The 22,400-nt window shown below is 36.6% G+C and overlaps 1 long non-coding RNA gene across 1 annotated transcript; it reads right to left on the bottom strand.

Annotated features, from left to right (window-relative positions):
• Positions 1-19,062: 19,062 nt before the first annotated feature.
• Positions 19,063-21,961, bottom strand: LOC115919826. The gene is made up of 2 exons (XR_004062029.1): positions 20,934-21,961; positions 19,063-20,563 (listed from the first exon to the last, which is right to left on the bottom strand). It is a non-coding gene; the product is annotated as an uncharacterized LOC115919826 (long non-coding RNA).
• Positions 21,962-22,400: the final 439 nt, after the last annotated feature.

The raw sequence follows: 22,400 nt of genomic DNA, 5'->3' as shown, positions 1-22,400 counted from the left end.
TGTGTTGCGAGGCTGCTAGCTTTCTTTCCATTTTTGAAGTTAGCGTCCATGTTTCTGCAGCGTATGAGATTGCTGGGATGATGCACTGGTTATATACCTTCCTGCTTTAATTCCATGCACTCAAATTTTCATCAAACTATTGCAAGCGATTTTTTTACCATTTTGATGTATTACCAATTGGTATATAATTATTTCGTCCTATTATCATTTGGCCACCTAATCACCAAGGGGTCTAATTACAAAAATTATGATTTAACGCAATAGTGCATTAGATTTATTGTTATCAACATTGTTATTATTATTATTATTATTATCAGTAGTAGTATTTTTAGTAGTTTTAGTACATATAGTAGTAGTAGTAGTAGAATTAGTAGTAGTATCATTATTATGGTGAGATGAGCCTTGAGGGGTTGTCTTAGGGTCCTTGGTGGGGTTCAGGGGGCAGAGCCCCCGAAAGCTCAGGAGTTTTAAGCATTTAATTACGGTCAGATGAGCTTCCAGGGGCACGCTTTAGGGCCCTTGCTGGGGTCCAGGGGGCGGAGCCCCCGGAAGCTCAGGAGTTTTAGACATTCAATTACGGTCAGATGAGCTTCCAGGGGCCCGCCTTAGGGCCCTTGGCGGGGTCTAGGGGGCAGAGCCCCTGGTAGCTCAGGGTTTTAGGCATCTCTTAGGGCCCTTGCTGGGGTCCAGGGGGCGGAGCCCCCGGAAGCTCAGGAGTAGGCATTCGATTACGGTCAGATGAGCTTCCAGGGGTCCGCGTTAGGGCCCTTGGCGGGGTCCAGGGGGCAGAGCCCCCAGAAGCTCAGGGGTTTCAGGCATTTAACTACGGTCAGATGAGCATATTTTGATACCTTATTATTTGGTGACACTGGCAGTTCACTCATTCTTTCTTTCTCTCTTTCTTTCTTTTTCTATATAAAATACTTTTTCAAAACCAAAAACTTTTGATATTGAGAAAAAATCCCGGAAAATTATATTATTTCAGCAACATTTGTAAATGTAAATTAGAAATAAACCACGTTTGAATTTTATTTTGGGGGCAACTACCCTTCCCCTAACCCCCCCCCCCCCCCTCCCCCTCGCCATCAGTATTCCGGTGTTCGGGGGCTCATGTCTTCTCATACTCGTATCAGGACAACTACCCCCGGGACAATCACCCTCAGAAAACTACACCCGGAAAACTACACCCGGAAATCTACATCCCAAGGACAGTACCCCCCCCCCCGGAAAATTACCCCCAAGGACCACAACCCCTGAGGACAAATTACCCCCCCCCCCCCCCGAAAATGACCACCTCCCGTCTGTGCATTAAAGGGGAAGTCTACCCTAATAATACATTGGTTTTAATAAAAGCTTTTTTTTTTTTTTTTAGGGGGGGGGGGGGTAATTGTCCCACTGGTGATTATCCGGGGGTAGGTGTGTGTAATTGGGTTTTTACAGATGTGTATCAATCAGCTATGATTATTTACGTCTGGGGACCGACCTTTAACGTCACCATCCGAAAGACGGGGGTGATTGTCCAGGGGTTAATTGTCCTAGAACCCGTAAAAATTAAAAAAATACCCGTATAAAATGATTCCTCTCACAGGATGTAATCTGCAGTTGACTTGTAAAACACGTACTCAGACCACAGAGCAATACTTATCATTTTACTCAGCAATCCTCTTCCATGAAAATTTATTTTGCTTTAAAAATACCTATGTACAATTCAATGAGGAGCATAGTCAGCATTTATTTCATAACCAAAATAGACAGTGGTACAAATATATCCTTACTTAGTGTACAAACGTATATTACACGGTAGCATACGATGGATTTGGCAAAGCAGGGCGTATAGCCCAACATCTAAACATAAAAAGATACAGTTGTGCAAAGTTGATACATAATTCAAAGAGATGATATATAATGATCTAATCAACATTACAGAAATATGTATCAAACGGAGAAAACATTATATTAAATGATGTGGTAAGTAATGTTGAGTGCACTGATGACCGAGGGCGGTAGGTAGACTCGAGTCAATGGAAGAGAGAGAGAGAGAGAGAGAGAGAGAGAAGGGGGATGACATGCTTTTGATAGGAAAGATAGTAAAGAGGAAAAATGGGGAAAGTGACAGAAAGAACCGAAGATTAAAGGAGAAGGTATTTGAAGAGAAGAGCAGAAATCTACCTTGACAGGTAATGATTAGAGTCATAGAAAATAAACTATTTAAGAGAGCAAGTCATAATCTGATCATATGATCTGATCAAATTAATGAGAATAATAAAAAATATCGACACTTTATTTGTTATTCCTGGTTATTACAACGAATACTTATGTAATTATTTATCAATATAACATTGATTTCACGTTACATTTAACTACATGTATTCAACAAAAATAAACATAACATTCTTTCCACAGTTTTTTTCCTCCAGTTTTCGTTAAGTCAATACGGGCCGTTTTTTGTGTGTGTTACGAGCCGGACTTTGTTGCGTCGAAAGTACCCCTTTACCGGACATTTTAGACACTATATCATCTTTAAATTTTATCGACTAATGAAAACACAAAGCTTTTTACCAATGTTCGTTTTCACGAAAATGACGTTATTCCAAAATACATTTTATCTCGCGGCACCACTAACAGATGGTTTGCGACACCCCGGTGGAAAATTACTGGTCTAGTAGATCTATGTGTATAAAGATGTGAAGAAATAGTGAATATATATAAAATAAGACTGACGTCCATACATTCATGGTAATATCTTTGGGGGAAATAGGTTTCTCTTTCTTTTCTTGTAGTCCCTTGTTAAATGACTATTCTATACAATTTATTTACAGTGATAACCTATCTTGGCTTATTATTTAAATTACCTTCTTAGGAAGCAAAATATACAGTCATTTGATTCTTTTCGCTTTTTGTTTTTTCACCATTTAATTGGGGGCATGTGCCCCCGTGCCCCCTTTAGCTACGCCTCTTTTGTTGCATTTGCAGAGGTTATTTAAAAAAACATGATCGCAACTAAATTATAAAAATAAAAAAAAATCAAAGGCGATTTCATGTATACCCTATAAATGCATGTCTCGTGGAAATCATGTTTGGATTATTATATATTATTATAGTATATAATTATATTATTATCAAATTTCAAAAGGTCACGTACTGCAAGGCCACCGGAATTGCCTTAGTTTGATTTGTGTTAACTACTTGTGTTCGTTAAGAATTCAGACACCAATTAAACACAAAGTAAAGTAGTCTGAACAGCAGTTACTGTGGGCAATACACTGAATGTCACACTGGCAGGGGATAGCAGAGTCGTATGAGTCACCGCATCGGGAGCTGCACGAAGTAGACCCACCTGCGGCGTCAAAGAGAAATACGATAAAAATAAAACTATTTACATAATGATACTGATAATAGATTCATTTTGCAAAGCCCATATCACATACTACCTACTACTACTCCTACTACTATTACTACTACTACTACTACTACTACTACTACTACTACTACTCCTACTACTACTACTACTACTACTACTACTACTACTACTACCAGTGGCGGATCCAGGATTTGCCGATAGGGGCGGCCTAAATTTTGAAAATCGCGCCGACCAAAATTTCGTTTCAGTTTTTGAGAGAAAATTTCGACTTAGCCGGCCGCTGATTAAGCAGACCGTTTTTCGCCCAGGTGGGGGGGGGGGGGGGGGGGGAGGGTAGTGTGGTCACTACAACAATTTATATTATTTTTTATTTTTTTGAATAATTTTAAAAAAAAATGGGGGCCCGTCGGGTCCCCCCCCCCCCCCCCCCCCCGTGGATCCGCGCCTGACTACTACCTCCATCACCACACCGCTACTACTACTACTACTACTACTTCTACTACTACTACTACTACCACAACTACTAATATTTATAATACTATACTTTTACTACTACTACTACTACTACTACTACTACTACTACTACTACTGTTAGTACTATACTATATTATATTTTTGATCAATGAAATCCTGTTCAGTGATTGGTCAACATAGCATCATGTGACCAAACATAACATTGCTATGATGTAACCGTGACGTCATCCATGGTATAGGGCACTATATCATGGCACTTTACCATGGATGACGTCATATATATGCGATCGATCAAGATCAATGTGCTATCGGTCGCGGTCGCGGTACTGTCGTGTGCGCTGCTCTCACTGCACGCTACAATACTTCAGTGACAGTTAACATAATTATCATTATTAGTATCATTTTTATGAAGGTTGCTTTGAAAAATGTAAAACAAATATATCATGCACTATTTCAAGCCACAAGTTAAAATTACGGATTTCTCGGCGACAGAAATGGCACTATTTTCTTCGGGGCTATGCCCCTCAAAAAATAGTGCTATTCCTGCCACCTCGATCCAAATTTTCAAGTAGAGCCTCTCAGTGCATGGTATATTTGTTTACTATATTATTACTACTACTACTACTACTACTACTACTACTACTACTACTACTAATACTACTACTACTATTAATACTATACTACGACTACTAATATTAGCTACTGTGTTTGGTCAAGGGTTAGAGTTAGGACTTCGGTTATAGTGCCTAATAACTGTGGAGCCTTTGTCACAGAAGCACCATCCGTGTGTCATATATTTTATACATGGTTACATCATGGATCTACTTTTACGGTTACATACAGTACAGGACGAACAATTCTTCGGGCTCGCAAAAACTGTATAATGTTCTTTGATGCAGAAATCCTTCCAAGTGGTATATACATTATCATTCACAATGAAACCACTTTCTGATTACCTGGGCATTCAATCAGGTAGTCTACGCAGCAGTTCCCGTATGTTATACATTGACCAATGCATTGACATTGCCTGGTAGGGTCAAATGTGCATCCTCCCACGCACGATTTATCGGCGGCTGTCACGGTTTGACGGATATGAAATCAAAATGGCGATAGAAAATATGATGGTTATGATGAGAAAAAAATCGCGGCTACAAGCATGATGATCTTGGGCGTTGGCGTTAAAATGTATTGCATAGTATAACACCGTGTTTAAACATTTATGACGTGGATAATAGCAGATGGATATTTTTGAACAAGCAAATATAAACAAATCATAGAAAGCTTGTCAGATATCATCTCCATTTAAAAGAACACTACTAACGTTTGTAATTGTGACCATGGGTATCTGTGAAAGTTCCATCAAATCTGTGAACATTTAAGGTAATGTAGAGTTTCACGGGTCTATGACATTATTGCACATATTTTTTTTATTTCTTGAGACGGAGGGGGGGGGGTAGATGACCCCCTTGATATGTCACTATAGGCCTATATTGTATTCATAGCTATAAGGTAGTCTGGAAATGGGAAATGCAGGGATTTTGTTCGAGGGATGGTTCCATGAATTGGATACAGGGCAAGTAGATTTGTGGTTCAACGATACTCTAGCATCTTATAGAGTCAGCCCATTTATTACTAGTCCATTACAAAGTAACTATTCTCTCATCAATTCTGTTTACCTTCATGCTATAGGACAGGTCTTCTGGATGCACCAGATGGTAGGGAAGAGGGACCATTACGGTTACAGTGATTAAGTTTGCTTTCCTCTTCCCCGGCAGCCAACTGATGCACTCACAGGACCTTTAGTAAGATCGTGCATTTATAATTGCATAAAAAATGACATATAATTAATTGTTTGTTTACTCATATTTACATTGTTATATTTTTTGTGTGAAATAGCCGAATAAATAATAAATAATTAAAATACATTATTGAACTAACCGAGTGTTGTCACAGCAGCAGTGGTGCTTTCTGGTACAGTCGCGTCTCGATCTGATGAAACATCAGCAGTGCTAGCCGTTTCTCTGACTGTTATCATGGTTGTTGTCTGCAATGTTTCTGTAGTTGCAGCCTCGGTTGTTGAGTCAATGGAGGTGCTGATGACTTCGTCTACATGTGGCAGGAATTATATAAACGAGATCACATAGACTTTCGAGAAATCAACTCACTGGAATTTCATTACCCTCTAATGAATACAAATCATGTTCACATTACGTAATATGTCACTGTCATTTCAATAGATGTCCATGTTCAACGGGAACATCAATTTACTGTGGGGTTTAAGGACTGCATCTTGGCTTATCAATGAATAATAAGTCGCTCACAAATTAAGATATTATGAGTTCATTTTATGTTAACAATATTTCTTGAACTGACCGAGTGTAGTTACAGCAGCAGTGGTGCTTTCTGGTACAGTCGCGTCTCGATCTGATGAAACATCAGCAGGGCTAGTCGTGTCTTTGATTGTTGACATTACAGCCTCTGCTGTTAAGTCGGTGGTGATACTGTTGACATAATCTGTGGCAGATATGACATTGTAGCATACAAATGATAATAATGGCTACTTTTACTCTGTGTGCATCTCCATCATAGGGGAGACTCAATGTGCCAACAGTTAAAGCCTGTCTGCACTACTTGTAGCTACTTGCGCCCTCTATATAGCAAACATTGCCTAAGCGGTACCCGTTGGTCCCCAATGATTCCCTTTTTCTGATGTTAATTGGGAGCTGATTTGATGAGATAACCACCTGTCAGTGACCATGCAGGGACGTCTAATCTTTCCTGGCCAAACTAGTGCAGACAGGCTTTAAAGTACAATAATTATTACCATGGTTATTAGCCCCGTTTCCCCAAGACGCTGAAAGTATTCAATGAATAACATCCTGTCAGGTGACCATTTACTACACCTGGGTGGAGAGTAGCGAATTCAGATCAATATCTTGTCAAATTACATTAGTGCCGGACTGCATGGGACTCGAACCGCGAACCACGTGATCCACAGTCCAATGGCGTATCCACTAAAGACCACGGCACCTCTACATAATGGCGGACTGTTGCACGAAAATGCCTTAAAACACGAAAGAAAGAAGGAAAAAAACTCTCACCACATAGCATGATTTATGTGCAAAACACAATTCTACTATTACTTTGTGTTGATGTTGACGTTGTTGATGATGTTGTTTGTTCTGTTTTAAGCATAGTTAGTGCAGCAGTGATTGACGTGAGAGACAGCTTATTTACAGCATCTGTTCTTAATTCAGTGGTGATGATCTTGTCTTCAACTGCAAACAATAAATAGACGGTAGTATTAACAAGTATAACAGCAATTCCTTTAGTCATTCCTGGCATTGGTTTGTCAAGGGACGTTTAAATCGTGGTCTCAGATTTACATAATTCATATTTTGTATAGTTTATCATTGGAGGAACAAATATTGTCTAAAGATCATAATTGAGAGACCAATAGTGAGAGCAACCAGTGGCATGAACGGCTTGCCAACTTAAAGTCGATCTTAGTCTTTTTGAAACACCCCCTGGTCTTTTTTGTACCCAGGGTAGCCACGTCAGTATTGGTTCTGCTTTTCCTGAAGGCAACTATTGTTACCACATCTCGCATGAGAGTAAAGAGCCTTCACCAATATACCAAGTTGAAGGTAAGGGCAGACCGGTTGCCTAAAATTTCGAAAACAACGGGAGCGCACATAATGTATGCTATTATATCCAATAATTCTCAGACTCACTTTGAGCTGAACTCTGAGCTGATGTCAGTGTTAGAGACGTTGTTTGTTGTAGCAAGTTCATAAGGACTATTAGTTTCTCTGACTGGTATTGTGTGTGATGTTCCAGAATGTGACGTAGTTTCAACCTTGGTTGTAGTGGTGGTGCTGGTGTTAGAGTTAAGATGACTAATCATCTAATGCAAGTTTAACACGATCGCAAATACTTTGAAATATCATCAACCTAGGGCAATGCCAGAAGCTTTTCCCTCATAATTGATACCCTTTGCCAAATGCGAATATTACGTAATCCGATTTTTTTTCTTCTTTGAGTTATAAAATAGAAATACATTATTCCCCTTGAGTTCATTTCTTCAGCCCTTACGATCGCAATGATATTTCAATACAAATATATATATATATATATATATATATATATATAAATATATATATACAGGTAATATGCTTACTTGTAGTTGCAGTGGGATTTGGTGAGGTCGAGTCCGATATAGAATTGGCTGTTGCTTCAAGAGAAGTAGTGGATGCTGAAACGAATTTATGTTGAACGAAGACGTTTAGATTTCGAGCGATAAAAACAGAATATCAAGATTTAAATTCTACCCAATAATTTCATAATTCAAACGACATTCCTATCATTCTTTTACCATGGAATCCACCCAAAGATAGTGGTAAATTAATATTTTGAGAGTAGATTCAACGATATATATATATATATATATATATACACAGAGTGAGTCAGAAAATGTCCCACTTTAAAAATGTTGTATTGTTTGAAGTATGAATATTTAATCATGGGTTTCATGATATGTCTTGATAGAGTTATCCTCCCAGTAGATTTAGGTACCATTTTCATTTGAATCTCTGCATGCATGACTTAACATCAGACAATCTTTACAAGACTGCCATATCTCACTTGCGTCAAGTTGCTGGGTGGGGAATAAATTAGCGTTTTGAACAAAGACAGCAAGACAGACAAAAAAAACATTCACGCACACACACGCACACACGCACGCGCATCCACACACAACACACACGGTAACAATTGTTTCATAATTTACCCTTTTCTGATTACGCATTCATTTTTATCAGGATCGCTGAATGTTTAAGTGGCATTTCCCTGACAATCTTTCCCACTACCACCATCACATCATAACCATCATCATCATCATCATCGTCTTAATCTTCATCGTTATCATCATCATCATCAACATGAAGTGCACATGAATCCAATGTGCTATCTCAATACGTAGGTACATTAGGTCTAAAATAAAAACTTGTTGTATTGCCCGTTGGTTGCAAAAACATGGGTCGGTCGGTCAGAAAAGTTTTTTTTTTAAAGTTTTTTTTTGTCACCCTCTTTAGGCCGATATTTTTCAGATTTGAATGTTATTGTGTTTTTTTTTTCTTCTTCTTTCTTCCCCGCCCTCTTTTGGCTGATATTTCTCAGTTTTTTTAGTGCTTTAATACACCGTCATCATTCCATTGATATCTTTCTCATTTCATAATTATCCATGGTTTGCACGAGTGAGAAGTTTGGAATAATTTGATTTCATGCATTTGTATCCCATTTAAACAACAAAATACATATTATTTTATTCATTAATTTTAAAAAAATCTTAAAAAACGGTTTAAAAAAAAAAAAAAATTAAATGCCGACCGTAGATTTTCAGATTTTTGGGTCGGTCGAAAAGGGCAATACAACAAGTTTTTATTTTAGGCCTTATCAATCGTTGTGCGTGTGTGTGTGTGTGTGTGAGTGTGTCTGTGTGTCTGTGTCTGTGTCTGTCTGACTGCCTTTGTTAAATGCACTGTTTTTCTCACCCTGTACATTGGAGCAAGTGAGATCTGGCAGTCTTGTAAAGATTGTCTGATGTTCACCCATGCATGCAGAGATTCAAATGAAAACGGTACCTAAATGTACTGGAAGGATAACTCTATCAAGACATATCATGAAACCCATGATATTCATACTTCAAACAGTAACACTTTTTAAAAGTGGGACATTTTTTCTGACTCACTCTCAATTAAATTTTTTCAATTTCAGTTTATTTTCCATCTTTAAAAAAAGAACAAATAAAACATTGTATTAACACATTGTATCAAAATAACAATATAAACATAAACATGGAGGGATACCCTTAATAAGCAGGTTGCTTGTAGGCAGGGCCCTGGTATACAATATGAAATTTACAACTTTGTTAGAGAAATATCTAAACTTTTGAGAAAATTATAAAACAGCAAAATTAAATATAAATTAGGAAATTGTGATCTACTTAATAGCTACTATAAATAGACAGATACCGGTATACATCCACACACAGACATACAAACACCTTAGCATACACATACACACATATACACACATAACCCTATGCCGACAGTTATGAGAAGATAAGATAGATGAGATAGAGTAAAATATCATAGGGAAGGAATACATAGAGAGAAAGAGAAAGAGAGAGAGAGAGAGAGAGAGAGAGGGGGAGTCAGTATTACAGAAGAAAATAATTATAATGAATAGGCATGGTGAAAAGAAAAGAGAAAGAGAACACTGTATATATATATATATATATATATATCGTTGAATCTACTCTCAAAATATTAATTTACCACTATCCCTGGGTGGATTCCATGGTAAAAGAATGATAGGAATTTCGTTTGAATAATGACATTTTTGGATAGAATTTAAATTTTGATATTCTATTTTTATCGCTAGTCAAGCATCACAAGCAAGGTAAAACACTTTGATATTGCATAATCATTTCTAAATTTATCCCAAAGTATTTTTCGTACTAATTTTTGCTATGTTAATGATGCTTGACTATGATTGAGTGATATTAAGTTTGTATGCCATGTATATATGTTCATACAATGTATTTTTTTTCTGTATGTGTTTGCAATTCAGAACCTGAACAAGCCGTAAGCTCGTAATAAAATTGTAAAGCACAGCTACGTCTCACGTTCCTAGACCATTTTCTTTACGCCTATATATTTATATTATATGTATATTGTGTTAAGCTTTACTTCTAATCCAAACTAAATGATCCCTCTCATGACTCCTTGGAAGTTGATTTCCACTCGTGATCATTAGATTTGAGAGAGAAACAGATAAGTGCAACACATACAAGAGAGAGAGAGAGAGAGAGAGAGAAAGAGAGAATTTAATTTTTAAAAAATCATGATTCTTAACGCCTAACCTTTTGTACCACCTCGTTCAATCTTTCGTTTTCTATTGCATATTTCTACGTCTGAAAAAGTTTCGACATTGACCCCTCTCTCTCACCTAAGAAAGGTTTCATTTTCCTAAATCATGCATATATTGTAGTCGTTAATAGGTCCTTAATTGCATAATTACTCTCATTGCTCAAGAATTATAATTTTCCTATGCCTACCCTTCACTCCAACAATTCATTATTTTTTTAATCAGTCAACAAGTTTGACTGACAAATCATAATGGTTATGATCTTACTATAAATGTCAAACTCACCAGATAACTTGCAAACGAAATGTCGTTTAATACCCTTCAATGAGACGGGAAACGAGGGCATGTACTCTGGCACTGTAGGCATCAATTCACCATTGACAGGAATCGGCTGGCAATGATTATCCTCCGTATGCAACACTTCATCGGCCATGTTTGTAGACCCCTGTGCGTGAGCTAAAACACATTTATATACAAATATACAGAATTACGTCATTAAATATACAACCTCATACCTCAAATGAATATCTGCTGGTAAACACATACCTGAATAACGATTGAATAAGTCATTGTGGATAGAATACCCAAAGTTACATCATCTGATATAATGTACATGTCGTGGGCACAATCAAATCCATTCTTTTCCAAGTCCATCCATTCTAAGGATAACAAAGTAAACTAAACCCACGTGCACCTAATACTGAGTAAGTATCATGTTATTGATGATATTGATCCGACTAGAAACAAATGCAGCATTTTTTGGAAAAAAATATTGATTACAAAAAAGACCCTCGGTAATGGTGTATAATGTTTGTAATCGGTGACATACAGTCCTCTAGAGGGCGACATGCATTGATTTAAAAAAAAAAAAATCATTTCACCAGCTGGTTAATATAACACTGGAAAATGACCGACCAGGAAAATATAAAAATGAATCCTCGCAATTGATATCACGTGACGAGCTTTGGACCGATCACATCTCGGTATCTGTCTAAGCTATCTAATATTAGGGACTTTTAGATTTGCACAACGACAACGTGGATTGCTACGATCGACGTCCTTTTAATGCACTGCCTTGAATGGACGTCACACGTATCAGTCCACGCAAATCTAAAAGTTCCTATTACCTCCTCATGACGGCTATTATACAAATATACAACGACACTCCAGGATCTAGCTGAAGCTATTTGCATCGAAGGAACATCAACTAGTACTATTCTCCCGAGGGCCATCGACCCGAGGGAGAAAAGTACTATGATGTTCCTGAGTGCGAATAGGTTTAGCTTGTTCCGAGAATGAGTCATTTTATATTTGTTTTATTTCCCTTCCATCTGTTTCATTCCTTGTACACTTCTGTAATAACATGAACCTTATACTCACATACACATCTTACATTCAGATCAGAAAGAAATAAAAGAAAATTGCACGGCTCAAATGAAACATCGAAGGATGTAAATATGTTTAGCTGGCGTGCAGTGTAGTGCAGTTACCGCACAGCGTAAATTGCATGGCTTGAGCGCCGTGACACCGCGCGAGTTGCCGTGCGGAGGCATTTGAAATCCTGTACGCTCCCTGGAAAGCGCATCCCGAGGGAAATAGGGAACTATGCGTGACGTCAGCAGCAAAAATCTTTTACAATATCCAATGTCTCAAAACCCTGAAATTAGGCTTTTGGCACAGATGTAACTGATCTAGCCAGCGATTATGTTCCTTATTATTTAAAATAAAAGACTAAATTCATTATAACTTACCAATGACGGATGAAGTGCAGAGAAGTAGGAACAAGTCTATCAGGGTAACAATGGATTTATGTCTCTGCATCTATTGTATATTGAAAAAGAAACAAAAGTAAGGGATTCGATCATCACTGTAAAAGTAATACCGTTTTCTGACATTTACGAACAATTATGTAAAAAGATGAAGATGAAACGCTTTGTGAATGATGTCATATTGCTCCGTTTAGTCTCATTTCACAACGCCCACTATCGTCAGAGTCAGCAGCCTAACATGTTAGCCTATGGAATTTTTAAAAAATCGTTAAAAATACATTTTTTTGTTTAAACGAAAAGCACATCCACCCCGACGTACGTAATCACTAGCTCTTTCATTGGAACCCTCATGTCCCATTGACTTTTGAAAGTTCACCCACCGTCTCTTGATCAAAATAGGTTGCAAGCTCGTCATTGCCTATAATACACATGTGAAACAAGTCGAACTTTGGACTCAGTTTGCCAAGCGATTTGAAGATTATAGGTCAAGCACACGAAGGATAAGAAGCATGAATTATCATAGATCACATCTGCTTAGTTCATTTAGTCCTTTTCATCCAACCCCCCATCGTCATTTTTCCATTTAGTAAAAGCAAACATTTTGCCGAAGTAAGCAAAAACATGAACATTCATGAAAGGTCAGACAATACAGCCTTTTAGTACGTAACGTATAGTGAATGGGAATGGGCGATGATCCGTCCAGGAGGTAGAGGTCTGTGGTTTGTGCTGGCAATGTGCTGGCAGCGAGCGAAAATGAGACAACCGGAGCCAAATGGTTAATGTTTTTAATAACCAAACATGCTAAATGGGTTCTACGTAGACATTACAAAGTTGAAACTTCTAAGAAATTAGAAAAGTTTATTAAAAATTCCCCCCCCCCCCCCCCAACAAAAAAATAAGAAGATTCAAGTGAGCTGTAATTCTTTGAAATATACATGTATAACATTCAGTTTTCTATAAATTTGTTATCCAATACAAATGATCATCCTCATAGAATTCTTTGATGAAACCCCATTTGACCCTTTATAAGTCTTACCTTAATAGAAATTGTCCTCTGCTCTTATCTTGAAATGCGTGAAAGGTGCTTATTTGCACACACACGATAGCTTGAAAATGCCCAAGTGCAATGGGTTCGTGTGGTTCATTTAATAAACGACACTACAATTTGGCGGCTGGTTGAAATTGAATTCTGTTTGAGGTGCTGTAGAGCGGGTGTGTTCTTGCTGGAAGGAGCATTGCAGACAATTAATGGCTGACTCAAAGTGTGTGGTAGATGTTGTATACCATTGGACCATCCAAAGAGCTGCATAGTGCGTGCCTTTACTAACTTTCATGTGTACATCGATTGGGCAATATATATTAACATTATATAGGGTCTATCTAAGATAATATGCAGCGGGGGATCTGGGATTTCCGAATGGGGGTGGGGGATGGGGGGGGGGGAACCAACCAACATCTGCGCAAAGCGCACTGCCAGCTCGTTGAGCGCTAGCCCTTCTTGATGGGGACCAAGGGCCAATCTTATCCCCCCTTTCTTTTGGAATCGGCCCCCACCTGGACCCATCACTGATATATATATATATATATATATATATATATAAGTGACTCGGTAACATTGTTGAAGGTTGATGAAAAAATTGTGTAATTTTCGTAAGAAATGTTACTTATTATATTCCTTCTACTGTACTAACTTTCTAACAGGCAAAAAATCCTGAGAAAATCCTCAAACCGCAAAGATATGTATGGTTTTCTATGAAGGTGTCTCTGTGCAAGACCTTCTAACAGTGATTAACAGTAAATTCTCCCAACCCGGCATTTTTAAATTTTCCTAACCGTTGTTCCTTGAAAATAAGTCATAAAACAGGCTATAAAAATCTGTCAACACTTAAATGTCTGGAATGGTATATAGAGCCAATTCATTGCTTTGTGACGATTTACATTCACCTAAAATGTAATTAAATTGTAATAATATAGTTGGGAGAATTAAGGAATCGATCAGATCAGCTTTTCCAATTGTTATCGTTAATAATATGGTCCGTTTTCACTGAAACTTTCAGATTATCTTTAATTGTACATCTACATGATAGCTTTCACTCCTACCAATTAAAATGCACGTGATACACTTTAAAAGACAGAATCCATTGTGATGAGTGTGCATTATGTTTTGAAACCAAATAATGCGATGCGGTTGGAAGAAGGTTAGCAAGGAGGAATGATTTCCAAACAGTACTTTGTTCCATATGTTTATGGGTTCATGGCTGTACAATATTTGATGAACTTTTAATGTTTTTTCTGTGAAGAAATATTGTAAATGTAGATACCGAAATACACCCTAAATAAATCAAAAATATTGATAGCGCGAGATGATAAATGCTCACCAATGTTCTCTGATTATCGACATTATGTTCGGGGGATTCATCCTATGACATATTTAGGCAAACAGTGCAACTCTAAATATTGTATGACCATCAAAGTATTTGGTTTGTGATAATTTCCACTGAATCCACTATCGTATACAAATAATATGATTAATCTTGTTTTACTTACGGCTACCCCCCCCCCCCCCCCAAGAAAAGGAAAGACATACAATACCCATAATCTTTTTTTTTTTTTTTTTTACTAAACTACAAAACCTGCCAAAATGAAATGATTATTTCCTAGCATTGGTAAGAAACAAATGGAAATGAGATGAGAAGAATGATCGCCATGGCGACCTGAAGTGCAATGCATCGTGCATGACATATTATAATCATCATCTATTCAATAAGCCATGTCATGAGTACCTCGATTAGTTTATTGTTGAAAACCGAATATAATTCTACTATGATTAGGATAAGTAGGTGTTCATAAATGGATGAATGCAGTTTTGAGATAGCGCAAGCAATTGAAAATGTAGGCATATTGATGTGTATTAATTATTCAAAAAACAATTTTTGCCATTCGAGAGCAAAATGTAATGCGTAAATTAAAAAAAGAGAGGACACCAAATCTACAAAAAAATGGCCTCTATAGTTGACGACGTCACTATTTCATTAAAAAGCTCCATTTATGTCCAACCTAATACTAATATCAAATATCACTTTATTTAAGTTTATAAATAGACATGAACTTGAAATGAAAAAAAGGGGGAGAATGGCCTCCAATTAGAGGAAGACCCTAGAGAAGAAGAAGAAGAAAGAGAAGGAAAAAAAGACCGAGATTATTAAAAAAGAGAAAAGGTTGAAGAAAATAAAACAAGATAATGAATGATAATATATAGATAAAGAATAAAAGACCAAGGGTGAAGATGGGAGAGCATGATGCGGGGAGGAACATGACGAGAGGGAATTCGAAGGAGGGAGGAAGGGATTCGTAGGTGGAAGCGCAAAAGAGACACTGAGACAGACATACAGAGAGAGGGGAGAGACAGAAAGAAAGAGAGAAGGCATAAAGAAAGAGGGACAGATAGACAGAGACAATGAGACGGAAAGAGAGAAAGAGAGAGAGAGAGAGGGGGGATAACCAGAGAGATAATATATGGATGCCGTGAGGGATATGTGGATAGGTGTATCTTATTATACTTAATAAAGACAGTACATTGAAATATCATGGTAGGCCTAACATTTTGAAATTCATCCCCTGTAAGGGTCTTAGGTTGATGTTTAATGAAGTTAGAGTATTTTTTAAATAATTTCAGGCATTTGTGGTTTTAAACAAGAACTCAACTAAGGCCATTTTCTTCTTTCTTTCTTTCTTTGCATTTTGACATAAATTATTGGCGGAAATTGTTTTTGAATAATTAAAACACATCTCTATGCCTACATTTTCATTTGCTTGCGCTATCTCACAACTGCATTCATCCGTTTATGAACACCCCCATTATCCTACTCATAGTAGAATTAAATTCGTTTTTCAACAATTAAACTAATCGAGTTGTTCATGACATGGCTTATTGAATAGATGATGATTATACAGAGTGAGTCAGAAAAAATGTCCCACTTTTTAAAAGTTGTATTGTTTGAAGTATCAATATTGAATCATGGGTTTCATAATATGTCTTGATAGATCCTCCCAGTACATGTAGGCACCATTTTCATTTGAATCTCTGCATGCAGGACTGAACATCAGACAATCTTTACAAGACTGCCAGATCTCACTTGCGCCACGTTACTGGGTGGGGAATAAAACAGTGCGTTGAACAAAGACAGTCAGACAGACAGACAGACACACACACACACACGCACACTCACGCACTCACGCACACACACACACACACACACACACTCCCTCCCTCTCTCTCTCTCTCTCTCTCTCTCTTTCTCTCTTTCTCTCTCCCTCTTTGTATATATATATATATATATATATATATATATATATATATGGGGTGTCTCGAGGAAAAAAATGCAACGAGATTTTGACAGTATCTTGAGTAATGATCGCTTTGTGTAAAATGAATCACTTTTCAAATTGTGCAAGGAGCGCGCGTTGAAAAGCATCAATGCACAATGAGCGTATACCTGTTGACATTTCGCAACATTCAATTTCCATTCTTACCCATAATATCTTGGTAAAATCATCGCTGACATTTGTTAAATGTCACTCATGAACATGTTTTCAAAATGTTTTTCGAGAACAAGAAGCAACCTAAATGATTAAGTAGGTTTCGAAGAAGAGAAGAGCAATATACTGTAGGAAACACGAATTATTGTTTTAAGTGGAAATAACAAATGTATTACCTTTTCAACTCAAATATTCACCTCAAGATATGCAATAACGACTTTATGATATCCATTCTCAGAAGATTTATGAACATTGCTTAACATGCCCTATAGGTTTCTCCAGAATGTTTTCGAATTTTGTATTGATACGGTCGCTATGCCTTTATAAAAGACATACCTAAGACGCTGAATTACCTAAATCATATGAATCTTAATTTATAACCCCCTTTTGTCTTAATAATTGATACTTTAAGGGCTTGCCACGAAATTTTCAGGCGCTAGGCATACGTATATTGTGCACTGAAGCTATTTAAAGCACTTTCTTGTAACATTTGAAAATGCTAGGTTTTACCAAAATGATCATAACTTGTTATTCATGCTTTAAGTATTTTGAAATTCACAGGACGATTAGGTAATACTATTATAAAATGACCTAAGATATGTCTTTGAAAGAAAACGTGTTTGTATAGTCTTTGCATCATTGTAAATATATTTTTTTTTAATGTAAAGTACCCGTTTTAGGAGCCAGATCGATGTATTTTTTCAAATCATATTTTCTTTTCTTTCAAAGGACCAAGTTTATGACTTTATGACATAAATCTATATTAACAGAGAGAAATGCTCTCTTTGATTAAAGAAAGAAATGAATAGGTCATTTTCTGAAAGCATCGTGAGATTTAAATTGTCTGATTAAGATAGAGTTTGAAAACGTGCAATTTCTGAGAGAATTTTCTATAATACATTATTTGCTACATGGTTGCCGACGCTTTAATTAATGGGCAGAACCGTGATGATAAAATGCTTGTCACCGAAAGCTTTTTGCTCGCAAAGTTTTACTATAGATAACTTGTCAACGATGGATTCGAAGATGGAAATGTCAATATGACTAGCAGACGTTTTATTTGTTCTATTCGGGATCAATAGGACTATATTACAAAATTGATACGAACGTTGGACTTATATTGAACAAATCCTTTTGATGCCTACCGTCGACATAATTCTGTCTCCGGTTTCTGAAAAGGATTGCGCCATTTGCAAGTGCAAGCATCAAAGATTCGAAATTACATCCGCACCTTTATGCGAATAAAAATCCTTTAATGTATCTGGGCATAATGTAGCGAGCGAACATCGATGCAATAAGAAGATTAAAGAGCGCGTTAAAGTTGAAGATGTCGTGGTTCGTCAGTATTCCTCTTTGATATGTTTAAATTTAAAAGCAAGGTTGATTAAAGGTCCTTTTAGTATTAAGTAAGATGAGATAATTTTTCAGCTATCATGTGCTATTACATCAGTGTAGGACTCAATGTGGACCTCTTTACCAATGCTGGAATGTATTACATTCATAGGTGTACGGGCATCTTTTTCTCTCTGAAAAAACACAAAATCATTCGAATTAACTGTGTTAGGAACCTTTCCAAAATTTAAGAAATTGGCAAAGTTGCTGGTTCTAGGACAATTACCCCCTGGACAATCACCCCCCCCCCCCCCCCCGCCGCCACCCAGCAAATCAAATGTCAAAATACTCGATGTCTATCGTCATCCTTTGCCAACCTTCGTACACATACATAGAGAGGGAGGATTGAGGAGTCCTGAGAAGGACTCTCGGTAATCTTTCTTGAGGGTTTTGTAGTCCTGAAAAGGACTGTTTGGTATAGTCTTGAAAAAGACTGTTGGTTATCTTTCTTAGCTTATAGTTCTAAGGAGAACTATAGCACATGGTGCACCCGCAAGCCTACTGTATATCTATATTACCATGCAAGCCGACACTTACAAGCAGCATCTAACCTTCATACATACGGATAGAAAAGAGAACTATTGTCAGTCATCCCAGTTCTATAAAATAGTCCATTTATTTCAATATCATCTGTGAATATATATAATTCGGTACATTAACTTGCAATTTGACATGATATATTAGTATAATGATGGCATTTACACAATTGGTGAGGGATAAACAAGAGGCTTGCTGCTTAGTGTCTCCTTCATAACAATGATACAAAGAACAAAATAAAAAATTAAAAATTACAGTTATGCTAAAACAGGTGGTCTGTCACTATAATATGATGGAAAATAAAATAAATGCGGCATATTTACAATTCTCATCCAGGGAAGTATGAACTCTCTAATCTACATAAACTACACTAATTCTAACTGGTGTTACTGTTAATCGTCATTTTGTTTAAGGGGGCAACTTCATTAAGGCCTATTGCAATGTATTCATTGTTTCCCTTGCAGTTCAATATATATGTTTAACCAAGAGGTGAGTACACCATTACTAAGACTTGTTAAATACTCCTATTTAACATGGTTTCTGCAAGATCCCAAGTCTTAAATGCAATATAATGAGAGAGAGCAGAGAAAGAGTAATAGAGAGAGAGACCATTTGTACGTCATATTAAAAAAGTTGTCTTGATTTCACTTTGGTCAGAAAAACTTCTGCATTACAAAAAAAAGCAAATTTCTGCATAAATATGTATTTTGACCCTGTAAAATGATGCTACAAGTAATGTAATGGAAGACTTGGGGATGATAATTATGAAACAAGATATGGATGGGAGAAAAGTCTAACGTTAAGTATATTTTACTTTACAGTTATTAACAAAAAAAATCTAAATAATGATCTATATAAGAACGCATTTTAAGACTCTGGCTAATTTTTCAACTTAACAGTAGCATATCATACAGGAGAAAAGTCTATTATAACAATACACATTGTCTAAAATAAATTATATTAAAACACATGATGTGGACTAAAAAAGGCAGGTATACTGGTGTTAAATGATAAATTCTGACATTTTCATATACATGTATAGCATGGTCCAAAAGTTAGCTGTGCTTGAAGGGGCCCAAATACATATTTAGATTACACAGAATATCACTAACTCATTTTGTTTTAAACTGATTGGCAATTTTAGGCATATATTTTCATTTAATTATCTATACAAATTTCACCCCGACTTAAAGCGATTTCATACAACTTTCTATCTACATTGTAACCCATTCACCTGTGCTTAAGATACAATCATTAACATGAATTTATCTACATTTATAATACAATGTAATACTGAGCATTTTTCTTTCATATATATATATATATATATGAAATATACATCTTAAGATGGAACTGCATACAATTTTTTACTCCGAAATACACTATATATGTCTTTAACACAGCATTGAATAAAAAGTGGATGACATACAAGTACATGTCTGCACTTACCTTAAAATGACAATAGAGTTACATATAGGTCCAAAAACCTTTTTTAATTTCTGAGGGGTATGAAATAAAACATGTGTTATTCTATACATACTAAATGATTTCTTATACAGGCCTTTAAAGGTAAAGACCAGTATTGGAAATGCCCCAATTTCAAAAAATGAAATGGAAGCTCTCATTACCAATCATGTGAAAGAATATGTTTTGACTAATACATGATGATAACAAATTTGCCGGGAAACCGCCTACTAATTCATATATTTGGTAAATTTGTTTCTCTCATGGTCTGTGAGAGATATAGGGTAGTCCCATACACATCTTTCTGTGTATAGTGCTTGTAACTTTACGAAGAATGGGCCAAATTTCTTATCATTTTGATGATTCCAGAACCTTGCAGATGCTAGATGCTAGATGATCAACCTTTTCTGATCGATTCCACAACGTTTCTTTCACAATGCAATCGCATGACCATAACTGGTCTTTACCTTTAAAATCATGTAACTGGCATGGTACAGTGAAGTACTTATCACACATTTGGCACTGCATGTACATGTTTATATTGAAGCAAAAATACATGTGGTATTTGCTGACAGAAAATATATCTATGATGCAAAATTTTGTATGGTGCTTTCCCTTTGCAAAATACAGTATTTTCATTTTCATTCATCAAAAAGACTATTTTAGTATGAAGCTTTGCTAAATATTCTAGGCACGTCATTTCTATTTCTTATTTTTCATTGGCATGATTTTATACTGATTTTGGAAGTACATTGGATTAAGATGAAGCCTCGGCAGATAAGGTTAACTGTCAAAACTGAGAAGGCAAAGTAAATTAACACTGGCATAGCACTTAATATATCTTCCAGCACAAAGAGAAGTACGCTTAGGGGCCTGTGTAACAGATGATTTTCCACACCCCAGTTGACAATCATTAAAACGTTAAACAGATTTATAATTTACTGCGGCAGTCTGCTGGGTTGACTTACTGCAGCATTGCGTGCAAACAAGTCTTTAGGAATGACATAAATATACTGACCTGCAGTGATATACAAACATGAATTTTAAAATATAAATAGGAAGAGGAGTTTAAAACTTCTACAAGCAGTTGAAAATATCTAAGGCTGCCAGGCTGTTTGTTTGTTTTTCTCTCTTCTATAATTTTAAGTAAAATCTGAAAGTAACACATCACAAAAATATGTATATTCACACAATGAGTTGAAGTGAGATGAACGAAAGAGAATTCTAAAAGGTGACTAATTATCTTAAACTAAACTTTGTGCATTGTAAAAAGAGACATGCATATGGACAAAGATGAAAGATCACAAATGGAAAACCAAATGTTCTCTATCAACCCATTGACTACTGAATTCGTTGACTCTTTCTTTCCACGCACTGTTAGACCCTGGAACCATCTACCAGGACCTGGGGGCGTGTCTCACAAAGATCATAAGTCAAACTTAACTCTAAGTTGGACTTCAAAATTATGGAGAGCCGTTTGTAGCCTTAAAATAAAATATATTCAAAAGCCAAAAATTCAAGTATTTTAGACTTTTTATAAAATCCACATCAAGAACATGAAATCTCCTCGATAATAAAAAAATATGAATGATTTGAATCAACATTTTATGCCTTTTAAAATAACTTTTACAAAATATTTTTCATAGAGGCTGACGGCTTTCCATGATTGTTAAGTCCAACTTAGAGATAAGTGCAACTTAGGATCTTTGTGAAACATCCCTCAGTTGTCAAAATCCCCAACCTAGAGAGGCTGTACTACCAGTCATTCTGTGATGCAGCCCTCTGGTTGGGATCTTGTATGCTACTAACACAGGGGCATGTTTGAATTTGTAGAGCACACTCACCTTTGATTGTACAGATGACAAAATCGTTTACTGCAGTGTGGCATCTCACACCGACGCACAGCATATCATTATCCTGGGCCCCATTTCACA

This window comes from Strongylocentrotus purpuratus, unplaced genomic scaffold (genome assembly GCF_000002235.5).
Source record: "Strongylocentrotus purpuratus isolate Spur 01 unplaced genomic scaffold, Spur_5.0 spur5_scaffold_7, whole genome shotgun sequence".
NCBI lineage: Eukaryota > Metazoa > Echinodermata > Echinoidea > Camarodonta > Strongylocentrotidae > Strongylocentrotus > Strongylocentrotus purpuratus.
The sequence above is the reverse complement of the archived record's forward strand: the minus strand, read 5'-3'. Positions and strand labels throughout refer to the sequence as shown.